Source organism: Myotis yumanensis, unplaced genomic scaffold (assembly GCF_028538775.1).
Source record: "Myotis yumanensis isolate MYYU_CA2020_CCGP unplaced genomic scaffold, mMyoYum1.0.hap1 SCAF_1, whole genome shotgun sequence".
NCBI lineage: Eukaryota > Metazoa > Chordata > Mammalia > Chiroptera > Vespertilionidae > Myotis > Myotis yumanensis.
In genome coordinates, this window is record NW_027223752.1 from 213,243,855 (window position 1) to 213,258,270 (window position 14,416).

The following is a 14,416-nucleotide window of genomic DNA, read 5'->3' on the forward strand; positions in this document are numbered from 1 at the left end:
TGGATAGATCTGCCATGTTACTCTAGGATTTCATTTCTAAGCAGATCCTCATCTCAAAGGAAACATGCACTTTCTCTTCATTCTATAAATCTTTTTACAATCATTCTTCTTATTTCCAACTGATAATAAAAGTATCTCAATTCTATTTCAAGTGTCTACAACCTCAGTTCACATGTTATCAATTGTCATATTGACTATTACCATATCTCCCTACCTCATCTCTTTTCCTCAAGTTTCCAAACCCTCATTCCTTTCTTCAGTGAGTACAGAAAGCAGAAAGTCAAGGATTAGTTCATGGAAGACCTTGTGTTGTTCTTTAAACATTATTCTTTAAGCAATGGAGGACATCTTACAAAGGCCAGTTGTCTGTGTCCTGTTGCTGTTCCTATCATAGGTAACACTGTAGTCCTCTTTTCTTCATGGTTTCACTTTCCTCAGTCTCAGTTACCCACAGTCAACCACAGTCCGGGAGCATTAAGTGAAAAATTTCAGAAATAAACAATTTATAAGTTTTAAATTGTGTGCTATTGAAATCTGCTGAAATTTCATGATGTTCCTCTCCATCTTATCCAGCATATCCAGGCTATATACACTACACACCTGTTAGTCACTTAGTTGCTGTCTGGGTTATTAGAGTATCTCAGTGCTTGCATTCAAGTAACACTTATTGTGCTTAGTAATAGCCCCTAAGTGTAAACGTAGTGGTCTCACAAGTAGTGATGCTGGCAATTCTTATACACCAAGGAGAAGCCATAAGTGTTTCCTTCAAGTGAAAAGGTGAATACTGTGCAATTAGATACCTTGAAGGAGAGAGATCACATTTACATAACTTTTATTACATCTACAGTATATAGCTATAATTGTAAAACTTTAACAGTAATTAAGTGTGGAGATTAGCATCTGTGTTGAGGTATTGGGCACAGGAACAGAAATGAAAAGACTTTCTTAAGGAATATTTCAATGCCCAGAAAAAATAATTGATCCTCTAGTTCCACAGAATATATATATATATATATATATATATATATATATATATATATATATATATATTGGCTTTGTTCTACTTAAAACTGGCATTCTAAATGGTTACTTAATAAGAAAATAAAAACAGTTCAGTTCATGGTTCAGCAAAAACTTATATTTGAGTTATACTTGGTTTTGAAGATTTGTAAATTTGTTCTTTTCCACCTTGCTTGTAGTTCACAGTTCAGTTAAAGACCTTGCTAAAACACCTGATGCTTTGCTGCATAGCGAAGGCCTGCAAAATAGAATAATATATTAAAGTAAAATAATGTATTCATATTTGGTAGGCATGTGCAATAGGAATGAAGAAAAGTTGAGATCAGGTTGAGAGTAAAATAAATTAGGCAGCATGGATTTGAAAGAAATACTACCTTAAAAATAGTCACAGATCCTGCTATGTTTATGTGCTGGAGGAAAGGTAACACCTCAGATTGATAAGTTTTTCTCCATCCAAGACCTGTGTTTAAAATGATAAAAAAAACAGAAAGTTGGAAAATGATTAAAACATATCTATACTAATAAAAGCCTAGGTGGCTCTCACACCCTCATGTAATCACAAGATGGCTGCCCCTATGTGGTCACAAGATGGCCACCACAAGATGGCCGGCAGGGGAGGGCAGTTGGAGGTGACCAGGCCTGCAGGGGAGGGCAGTTGGGGGCGGTCAGGCTGGCAGGCAGGCGAGTGGTTAGAAGCCAGCAGTCCCAGATTGTGAGAGGGATATCAGGCTGGGGTGAGGGACAACCCCCCCCCCCCCCCCGCCCCCACCCAGTGCACGAATTTCATGCACCAGGCCTCTAGTTGTAGAACAAATCTACAGGTTTCCAGAGAATAAAGAGCAAAGAGTATTACTGAATTACTTACAATAATAATTATAACCATAATATAATATGAAATTGATTATTTTCAGTGGGTTCAACTTCCCACTACCCTAAAAAGAGCTCAAATAGAACATTGAGTGCATTCCCGTTGCAGAGCAATACAGATTTCTGCCCCGGATATTCCTCCCATAATTGCAAACTGCTTTGTTTTCATGTTGCTTTATGTCCTCTACACACATGAGAAAAAGGGAGATAATATTCCAAGGTGATTTACTGGTTTGTTTTTAGCAGCAACTAATAAATTATGGGCTGTAAAACACTTGGAAGATACAAAATGTGGGGCTAATGTATAATCATAGGTGCTGCGGATACCAGATACCATGTTATACAGAAAGGACAACTTGAATGTTCCAGGTTTTCACAATTTAAATAGGCTAATGACACAGAGCAGGTATAATTCATTAAAAAAAAAAAAGCAAAGATCTAAATTCTGCAAGCCAAAAAGGATGTCATAAACATTGTAGGACTTCATTGATTATTAAAATTTGTAAAAATTAAATAGCCAGTGCTTCAAGCTAAGAATGCCATGACACTATAAAAAATGGATTGCAAATTCGTTATTTAGCTTATGCTAGCAGCTAGACTATAAGGAGAATCAAGCTACAATTACATTAAAGAACATCTCATTTTAATTTTTCACCAGGATCTATGAGAACCAATTACTCAAATCAAGAAGAAACAAGGTAATTGTCAGTTCTGGTTTTAGCTTTTTACATTTACCTCATTGATACAACCCCCTCAATGCCATGAACTGACCCAGTTCCTGAGCCAATTCTGACTGCTCCAAGAAATGTAGCAGTGCTACCACAGGGGGCCTATAGCATCATGTCGGGTTCTCACTTCACCATCTATGTTGTCTATTTAACGTCCCAGGCAGTGTCTCCCTTGATGGAGACTCCACTTTAGAAAATTCATCTTTATTGAGCATTTATTTCATGTTAAATTTTGTCCTTAACGTTGAGTTAACCGTATACCTCTCAGTTAATGTACTTAATCATCACTCATCACTATACGTTAGTTATTTTTTCTTCCTTCATCATCTCCTATTCTCAACATCTCCACACCTATTAAGGGGGAAATGGTTGTTTCTACATAATGCAAATAGGAAGGAGTTCATGAAATGTAGGAGTCTTTCCAAGGCATCTTTGTGTATCCTACGCATTGTGATGAGAATTAATGGAAACTGTAACTCAGACAGGATTCTTAATGCTATAGAACCTTAAGGAATGAAGTTTGGAGTTGCCAGACAAGTCAAGAAACCACAATTGTCCAAGGTACTTTCTGAGGCCAAAGGACATATGAAATTTGTAGTGGAAATGGGAATGATCAAGACCAGCTACAACCACATGATCAGCTGCAGTGAGCAGGGCTAGCAGTTATAGCTATTTCTTCCTTATTTGTGTCTGTGCATGTGTATGTATACATGTGTATGTGAATAAAAAGCATTTATATAGATACAAGCATTTATATATCTGCTGGAAGCAAATTCCAGTAGTTAGCATAATAAATGCAAGAATTTTGTCAGAAAACTGATGGACACCTTCAGCAGGGCTGAAGATCTGCATATTATTGCCTGCTGCCAGACAGCTGAGGGCAGTTCCCCCAACCTGATGGTACTTTATTGTTTACCAAACCTTACCTTTGATATGTATATCTGCTTTGCTAAAGAGCAAAATGTGGGAATAAAAAGCCCTGGGTCTGGAGATTCAGAGACCCCACTTCACTAGAAAGTGGAGCCTCCCCTGGCTCCCCCATGCCTCCCAAATTTATATTTCATGTCTAGTGTCTAGTTTATCCATTTATACGCAGCCCTTCTCCCAATTCCTGAACCCTAGCAGCGGAAAGACCCTGGCATATATCTGCATATTATAATAGTTATCCTTTTTATTTTTTCACTCCTATTCCTTTATCATTCAGAAGATGTGTTGATGTGTTCATAGTGGTTAACCTTATATTTCAGAACTTAAACGAGAGGATATCAAAGTTAGGGAATATCAAAGGGGAAGTGTGACTTAGAAGAATAAACAATCAGCTCAAAATGAATAAAGTAAGACTTTGTGCATCCTTTGGGGGAGTAGTCTAGCATATTTGGAGTTTTATGAAGGAAAGTTGCATCTCTTATATTTATTTGTAAGTTAAAACTAGCTAAAAGGATGTGTATGGATACCAAGCTGACAAGGTATAGATTGTGGTACACTCTTCCCTGTGGCTTGGTTATGCTGGAAACTAACTCTTCAAGAACCCCCTTCTCTGTATGTCCCTGAATTAAAATTGGCCAAAAGAGAAACTCACTGGAGACTTAGAATGCATAATGGTAGCAGTGGCCACATTCCTTGGGAGATGCATGCTAAGTTCAGATGTGACAACTAACAGATTGAGAGATGTTTGGTGGATTCCATTTATCATCACTGTGATCTCCTCCAGGTCCAGCTCTCTTTCATTAATGCTGGCCCTGCTGAACAGCAGTGCCCCTAGGCTCACCACCATATGCTTGGCTGTGGATCCACAGATGCAGTTGTGATCTTGCTTCAGCAACTGTGTGGGTTTGGTTTCTCCTACTGACTTGTTGGTGATATTCTGCCAAGATTTTTCCCCATGAACTCCAGATTCTTAGATCCAAATTGTGCGCTAGACATTTTTGTTTGACGTGCGTTGTACATCATAATATCAAAATGGGCAATGCTCAATAAATACTCAATGATTGATCATACCAAATAAAACTTGCTTTCCTATAGTCTTCACTATCTCTTAAATGTTAGATTTATCCTTCTAGTATATCAATGCAATCCTTGATTCCTTTTCCAAAAATCCAAAGTTCAACAAATTCCATTACCAATTCCTTCAAAATATTTACAGAGCTGTCCTCATATCCACTTAACTACCTGATTTAGACCAATATCTTCTTTCACCTGAATTATTATAAATAACTTTCTAACTAGTCTTTCTACTTCTGTCCTTGATACCTAGTGTCTATTTTTAAATCAGTATTAAGAGTAATTATTTATTTTCAAGTATGTGTAAGTGTATAAGACACTTGTGTTCAGAATTCTCTAACAGCTCCCTGCTTCAGAATAAAAGATAAGATCCGTATGATTTCCTGTAACACCTCACATTACTGGCTTCAAATGGAAAAGTGTCACACTCCAGACAGCATTAAAAAATGTTCAAGGATATATATATATATTTTTTTATTTCAGAGTGATTCGATGGGCAATTATTGAGAAGGAAGAAGTGATATTTGATATCTTGAAATTCATGAGACAGTCTTGTATAACAAAATATTTCCCCTTATCTGTATAACTTGAATACTCTGGTCAACATTACTTTGGGTTAATAATATGTTTATACTTATTCAAAACCAGAATCCATATTACATGTGATTATAAAGATCTTTGTGTGACTTTAAATATTTGCTGGTGCAGGAATAAAACCACCATATTAACACAAAATTATACTTTGTTTGGTTCAAATTTTTTAAAGAAATACTTTCTTTACTTTGAAAACCATATTATTTATAACAGTACTTGTAATATTGAAATCACATATGTGGCACAGTTGTGTAATATGCTATTATAGCACTTCATAGTGATACACAGTGGTTTTATTTATAGATCCAAGCATTTAGCTACATCATTATATCTTCACTCATAATTATGTACAAATAATTGAATATCAAAATACATATTGTTATATCATAAATTAATTCCATTTTATTCTCCCTTATATTAAAATTAAGCATTTTATTGATTTTTAAAAAATATTGTGAGTATAGGTATATAATAAAACTAGTAGTATTAAATAGCCATTACAAGAGGATGGTGAGCCTAACAAAGTAGAGATTCCCAGTCTACATTAAAGGGTTCCCCTGCTTCCTCCCTAACCTCATTTCTTATTAACTTTTATTATCCCTCCTCCCACCACAATGATCTCCCTGTTCTTTGCTCATCTTAGAAAAGTCTTTACCAATGTAAGTGAATGGTAAATCCCTTATCAGCTTTGCATTACTGCCTAAGACCTAATCAAGTGAGGTATTTCCTGGTTTATCATTGAAAAAAAAAACGCTACCACACTCCAGGCCTCCTTTCTGTGCTTTTTAACTCCTTAAATTTGTTACCCCCCTCACGTACTGTATATTCTACTTGCTTGTTTACATTTCTGCCTGTCTTCATTCATGAGGAATAGGCTCTGTTAGTACAACAGCATCCATCACCTGGAATTTGTTAGAGGAAAAGGCATGTGTCCCCTCCCAGACCTGTTAAGTCAGGAACTCTGCAGATGGAGCCCAGCAATATGAAGCAAAGATCTTTTCGGGGGACGCTGGTCCAATGTGGAGTATGAACTGGAGCATGCCTTTTCCTCTTGTTCTTAACCCATATCCAGCCTATCTACCTAATTTCCATGCTCCCGTGGTTTTGTTAACGTGTGTTTCCTGCTGTTTGTCCAGAAAGCAGTCACTGTGTAAGTATTAATATATTTGCTTAATTAACCTTAGTTCTGTTAAGAAATAAATTAGGAGATTTCCTGCAGCCTATTTAACACCTAGAATAAATTCTGAGGTTAGCTCTTGTTCACATCCTTAACTACATCGTTACTGTGACAAAAGATGTGCTTATTCTTCACATGCTTCCCTAGGGGTTAAGTATCTTGTTCTTTATTGACTAAATAAATACCTAATTGCTTCTCATCTTAGAAAATTAACTGGGATGGTTGTGTAGAATTTTTCCAGTCTCTTGATTTGTACATTTGTTCAGTTATATGTTGGTGAGCATAATATGAAGATCAGTCATGTGTTTATGAAGTTATTTAATACCATTTATGTCTAAAGCCATAAGTATTAGAGGTAAAAGTAGAAATAAAAAATTTTAGGCTAGCGCTGTGAAATTCTTAATTTGCTCTTGGAATATGAGTATTTTTCACTTAAAATGGATTCCTTAACGTAAGTAAATACCGGGATATCAGCACAGTGTTTGCCATGTAGTGATTAAACATGCTGCTCTAACGTTTCCCTCCCAATTCTTAGAGGGAAATTGAACAGTGAGATGGAAGATGTATAATGGTGCTTTAGCTGCTGCACAATAGGGGATCCATTTTAAGCTTTAGACCAAGCAGAAAATGGCTCATTTCATCAAAGAGATTTAAAATGCCTCTCCTATCACCCAGTAGCAGAGGCTGCTGATTACAGTGGGAAACACACACACACACACTTTTCAGGTAAAGAAAACAATAACCTCAGTATCTCACAGCCACTTATTTTCAAACGTAAAGCAAGCAGCTAGTTTTAAGCAGAAGATATTAAAAAGAAACAAGGTCTTCTGTAACAAGCAGTGTATAAAAACTCAGTACTTACAGGACTCAGACAATGTTAAAGGACCTATTGTGGTTACAAAAGAGTTTCTTGAGACCAGGCGTGTGTCTCCCCATGTAGATATCTTAGAATGGAACAATAGCAAAGGATTTAGAAGAGCATCCTGGCTCTCTACTGAAAGAGATCTACTCCTATTGTTTCAAGGTCCTCCCCACAGCTCTACAATTTTATAACAGAAGCCTTAGTACATTCTTCCATTTTTTCATACTATATATGAAAAAATCTACACAACGTTTTTATTATCAGAAAACATGAGCCAGCCTTAGCACATTATTTTGTGGTCTCCATAAAGTTCAAAGGTATATAACTTCAAGTGTTCTGTTATAAATAATTATGTGGATAGAGTGGACTCTATTTTACTACTAATAACGTAATGCCTAGCAAAAAGAAACTCTCAATAATTCTCTTATAGCAAGAATTGTATTTTCACTCAGAAAATACAAATTCATTGCCTCCTTCCTTCCATACACTAAGCTAACTCAGGAGGTATACATGCAAACAGACAGTCTTTGCCCTTACATGTTTTCATTCTAGTAGGGAAAACAGTCAAAAATACTGTAAGCAATATAAAATATAAAAATAATGAATTTTATTATAGAAAAAAATATGAGTCTGACATAGATCATTATAAGCTTGGAATAAAGAGGGTCTAAATTTAAAAGGCTATTGATGGAAAGAATTTTCATAAAGAAAAAAAAAAACAACCTAAACTCTAAAATAGATTAAAGATTCAATTATAGGGAAGAAGAAAGAATGTTTAACAAATAAAATCCTTTTGACAAAGTCATATGTTAAGAAAGCATATGTTTGAGATGCAGGAAGATTGAAATGATGCTATAGAATACCAACGTGTCTGAAGCACAAGTGAAGATAAAGTAGCAAAGTGGCCTGCATAGAGAGAACTATATTATAGACGCCCTTGTAGGCCAGTCAAGAGTTTGGGTGTCATGGAATAAGAACCCAATAAAGAGTTTTAGACAAGGAAGTTTCATGACTCTATTTACATTTTCAGCATATAATTTAGAATGATGAGGGAATAAATTCCTGTCTTTTTGTTGCTTGATAGCTCATTTTTTTGTAGCATTGGATAATGTTTCATTGTCTGGATGCACCACAGTGTGTTTATCCATTCACCTACTAAAAAAGACATCCTGTTGCATTTAGTTTTTACAATTATAAATAAACGAGAGGCCTGGTGCACAAAATTCATGTGTGTGTGGGGGGGTGTTTCTCAGCCCAGCCTGAACCCTCTCCAATCTAAGACCCCTCAGGGGATGTCCCGTGGGATCGGGCCTAAACTGGCAGTCGGACATCCCTTTCACAATCCGGGACTGCAGGCTCCCAACTGCTTGCCTGCCTGCCTGCCTGATTGCCCCTAACTGCTTCTGCCTGCCTGCCCAGTTGCCCCCAACTGCCCTCTCCTGCTGGCCTGGTCCCCCCAACTGCCCTCTTCTGCAGGCCTAATTGCCCACAACTGCCCTCCCCTGCCGGCCATCTTATGGCTGTGGGCGCCGCCATCTTTGAGGGTGTAGCAGTCAATTAGCATATCCCCTCCTTATTGGCTGTGGACACCGCCATCTTTGAGGATGGGGCAGTCAATTAGCATATTCCCTCTTTATTGGCTGTGGGCACCGCCATCTTTGTGATGGCATGAGGGTCAATTAGCATATCCCCTCTTAATGAGATAGGATCTGCTGTAAACATTGGTGTGCAGGTTTTTGTGTGAATATAAGTTTTCAACTACTTTGGGTAACTACCAAGGAGTGTCTGGATCATATGATAAAAGCATGAGTGATTTTATGAGGAACTGCCAAACTGTTTTCAAGTGGCTGAATCATTGTACATTCCCACCAGCAATGAATGAGAGTTCCTGTGGCTTCACATCCTCTCCAGCACTTGGTGGGGTCAGTGTTCTAGCTTCTGGCTGAACTAATTGGTGTGTTGTGGTATCATTTTCAATCCAGTTTTAAAATGTCAAAGGGCCCATAGAAAGGTTTGTGGGAAAGAAGAAAAGTCAAGAGTAGTTTGAGGAAGTCCAAGTGTTCTAGATATTGCACTAGTATACACATTTTCCCACCATATCTCATGGTTCAGTTTTACCTATAAGTAGAACACATTTGATGACAAGTTTACTAAGTTTCCCATATTATAATTGGTACACTTGTTAAAGTAGGCATTTTAAACTTTAGGGTTCTAATTACTATAATAAGAAAGAAAAAATGAATTTTCTTTGGGTTGGCAGTAGCAATTGACACTCCCTGCCTTAGAGAGCATTTATTAGTAAAAATATAGGAAATTAGCATGCTAAAATTAAAGGGTTTTTATTGTTTAACTTTAATTGAGATAAGTATGTGACCATTCTCTCATAGCCACAGGAAATTATTCTCTACACATTCTCACAAAAGAGATGCCAGTGACATATAATAGACTTGTTCCTAACCATTACTGCTTTGATTTTATATAACAATCTGATAATGTCCTTCAATAAAAACTAATGAAATAGTCTTGTAAAAGAATAATTACTCTGTAGTTAAAACAATGAAGGGAATAAGGTTTTAAAATGTTCTGAATAAATGAGTAAATGCATTATTTCCTTAATATAAAGGTAAAATTTTTCCTGAGGACACTTAATAATTGATTATGTTTTTCAGTAATGGTCATGAAAATTTGTAAAGGATTATCTATATTCTATTAATTCACCTTGAAGTTTAATGGGACACATGTAGCTTCCCCTTATTAAGAAATACTTCAGTCTTTTAATTTTGTAAAACATGTATATATTTATTTCTATTGCAGTTTTATTGTACTGCATAATTGCTACTTATGAATGTTAGTATATTTTTATTTACTATCTATTTAACAGTTAAATAATATTATAGCTTTTCTTGACAAATTGTAATATATTTAACAATCATTTAAATATATGTATTCTATTCTTCCTCCGATAAACTCTCTTAGATTTAATTTAGAATATAAATGTGTCTTATTTATATTTTCATCCCAGTTCCTATAGCAATAGATGAAACATTGCATGTGCTTGATTGCTGCTGGTTGATTTTAAAAGCAATTATGCAGTACTGTGGTTAAAGGATATGTTGTTTTTATTAATTTAGATAATAGTTGCTATAAGAAATAAGTACCAATTTTCCAGTGGTTTCACAAAGTAGAAATTTATTTTCTTTTATGTAAGCACTAGAGGCTCGGTGCACAAAATCCATGCACAGGGGTGGGGGGTCCCCTCAGCCCAGCCTGCACCCTCTCCAATCCAGGAACCCTTGGGAGATGTCCAACTGCCGGTTTAGGCCCGATCCCGGGGATCAGACCTAAACTGGCAGTCGGACATTCCTCTCACAATCCTAGACCACTGGTTCCTAATTACTCACTTGCCTGTCTGCCTGGTCACCCCTAACTGCCCTCCCTGCTGGCCTGGTTGCCCCTAACTGCCCCTGCTGCCAGCCAGGTTGCCCCCAACTGCCCCCTTCCTGCCAGCCTGGTTGCTCCTAACTCCCTCACCCCCGCCAGCTTGGTCACCCCTTACTGCCCCCCCTGCCGGCCTGGTCATCCCCAACTGTCCTGCTCTGCCAGCCTGGTCGCCCATAACTGCCCTTTCCCGCCAGCGTGGTCGCCCCACGCAGCCTACTGTTCAGGCGTTTGGTCATCCCTCACTAACCACCCTGCCAGTCTGGTCGCAGCCTGCTTGTTCAGTAGTTTGGTTGTCCCTCACTAACCCTCCTGCCAGCCTTGTCATAGGCAGCCATCTTGTGAGGTTGTGAGAGTTAATTTGCATATTACCTCTTTATTAAATAGGATGCAACACAGATGTCCTGGTTGGTTGTGAGCATCTTTCATTTATGTGGTGATTCAGAGCCCACATCATTTCCATCTTCCTCATTCTTTCTTCAGCCTTTCCCAATGGAGAAAGGATTCTTAAGACAATTAAGCCCTAATGACCTAAAGTATCCATTTTATGTAATGAATTAACTTTTCTCCTAGGCATCTAACATGGCAATAGTGTTGTGGATCTTTGAGAGATCCTTGATAAGTCAACCACATCATTTTCTGTATTCTTTGGTTTAGACAAAAGCCTCAGCTGAGAAAGACTTTCTCAGGATCTTCTGCAGACAGAGCAGGAGAGTGGAAGAGGCACACACACTTCTTCCAAGGCTCAGACAAGTGCAACACAAAACTTCTGCATATTTTATTCACAACAACCTGTCACCTGGACAGAGAGGGGTGCTGGAGGAAATGAAGTCCCTGGCTGAGCAGCCTTCTTCAAGTGGTGGCTCTGACTGTGGAAAACAGAGCAGGAATTTGGGAGCAAAGTTCACTGTCTCTACTTCATTATTTTGTGTACTATCTGAAGATAAAAAACAATACTAATCCTACTGTTTATTAAGCATCTTCTTTGAGTAAAGCCATGCACTACTTATGTTGTGGAATTTCTTAACAAATTTTACATGACAATTAGTATTTGAACCCAGATTTACCTAGCTGCAAGTTTCATAATCTGTACTTCCTACACTGATTTTCTAGCATAACTGGAAGTCAACACAAAATTGCGTAATGAATATTCACTAACATATACTTTCCAAGGAATTTTTTGGCCAATTCAAATATTCTATTTTACTGAAGGGATAATGGATCCAAGTTGTTCACCACTAATTTTGGGCATGTAATTTAAAAAACAATAATTTAAAAATTGATCAAGTGTAAAAAGAAAGAAAGAAGAAGAAGAGAGAGAGAGAGAGAGAGAGAGAGAGAGAGGAAGAAAGAAAGAAAGAAAGAAAGAAAGAAAGAAAGAAAGAAAGAAAGAAAGAAAGAAAGAAAGAAAGAAAGAAAGAAGGAAAAAAAGAAAGGGAAAGAAAAATTGATCAAGAGGGACATATGATTTAAGGACTTGATTTGTGAGAGATAAAGTTATAGTAGACTAGAGGCCCAGTGCATGAAATTCATGCACAGAGGGGAGGTTCCCTCAGCCCAGCCTGCAATTGGGAACCCCTCTCCAATTGGGAACCCCTCTCCAATTGGGAACCCCTCTCCAATTGGGAACCCCTCTCCAATTGGGAACCCCTTGGGAGATGTTTGACTAAACCAGCAGTCGGACATCCCTATCGCAATCTGGAACACTGACTCCTAACTGCTCACCTTCTTACCTTCCTGATCGCCCCTAACTGCCCTTCCCTGCAGGCCTGATCTCTCCCCCAACTGCCCTCTTCTGCTGGCCAATTTGGTTCTGATTGGTCAGTTTCTATGCCAGTCAGTGTCAAAAGATCCACCTCCTAGACAGCCATTGGTTCTGACTGATTGGTCAGTTCCTATGCCAGTCAGCATCTCCAGGCCTATATCCGGGCCTGATCAGAGAGTCAGGGCTAAACAGCAGCCCCTGTGGAGGCCATGAGAGAAAGAAAGGCCTGGCTGCTGGCAAAGCCTGGAAAGAAAGAAGGAGAGAAAGAGAGAGGCAAGTACTGATGAACCACTGCCACTAAGGCTGCAGATAAGACTCTGCTTCTCTCTCTGGGTCTCAGCCCCCTGGGCAGTCAGGGCTGGGTCGCCACAGCAACCCAGCGCTGACTGAAGGACTTCCGGGTTGGTCAACCTTTGGTCGTGATTGGTCATTATGACTCTGGGATTTTATACATTAGGATAATTTTTTTATTATTCTTAAATAGCAATGAAGTGCTGCTTTAAAAAAATTCAAGCAATACCAAAGAATCTTATCTAATAAAAGACAAAAAGGTTAATTAACTGTACCTCCACTACGCTTCCCATTGGCTAATCAGTGAGATATGCAAATTAACTGCCAACAAAGATGGCGGCCGGCAGCCACGCAGCTGAAGCGAACAGGAGGCTTGCTTGCTCCAGTGATGGAGGAAGCCAAGGTTCCCCACCTGCCGCGGCCTGCTCTAAGCTCTGAAAGCAACAATGTTTCAATTATAGAAGGTAAACAAACTCCAGATACCTGCTTTCAGCCAGCCGAGGCCTCAGAGCTGGAGCGAGCAAGACAGCAACAAAGTTTCAATTATAGAAGGTAAATAAATCCCAGAATAAAAAAAAAAGACAAAAAGGAGAGGCTGGGAGCTTCAGTGGCCAGTCAGCCTGAAAATGGCCCTCAGCCCCTCACCCAGACTGGCTAGGCACCCCAGTGGGGACACCCACACTGAAGGGGCTGTGGCCAGGCTGAAAACAGCCATCAGCTCCTCATCCAGGCTGGCCAGGCACCCCAGTGGGGACCCCCACCCTGAAGGGGGTGTGAACAGCTGCAAACAGCCATCAGCCCCTCACCCAGGCTGGCCAGGCACCCAAGAAGGAGCCCCACCCTGACCCGGGACACACTTCAGGGCAAACCAGCTGGCCCCCACCCGTGCACCAGGCCTCTATCCTATATATTAAAAGGATAATATGCAAACTGACACTAACAGCAGAAAGACTGGGAATGGCTTGTCACTATGACACACACTGACCACCAGGGGGCAGACGCTCAATGCAGGAGCTGCCCTCTGGTGGTCAGTGCACTCCCAAAGGGGGAACTCTGCTCAGCCACAAGCCAGGCTGATGGCTGCCAGTACAGTTGTGGTGGTGGGAGCCTCTCCTGCCTCCTCAGCAGCGCTAAGGATGTCCAACTGCAGCTTAGGTCTGCTCCCTGCTGGCAAGTGGACATACCCCGAGGGCTGCCGGGCTGCCAGAGGAATGTCTGATTGCCATCTTAGGCCCAATCCCCCGGGAAGCAGGCCTAAGCCAGCAGATGGTCATCTCTTGAGGGGTCCCAGACTGCGAGAGGGCACAGGCTTGGCTGAGGGACTCTCCCCCTCCCCCCGAGTGCACAAATTTTTGTGCACCCGGCCTCTAGTATAGAATAAAAAGTAAAAACATAAAAGCCCCTTTCTGTTTCCTGCCACTACTTATGGGGATTTTTTTTATCAACAAAATATTGAAGTTTTATTTGTTACTGCCTAGATATCTAGTGCATTTAGTATTGCATAGAAATATCCCAAACCACAAAACTTGCTAGGAAATGGACTAATCAAGGCATTTTTTAAGTGTTTAATACCTCAGTGCTATAGAATGCATATATAACCCAAATTTCATTTAGTTTTAAATATTTGTATGAAAAAAATTCTCTGCCATGTCTATTCATTCATTTGTGAATTT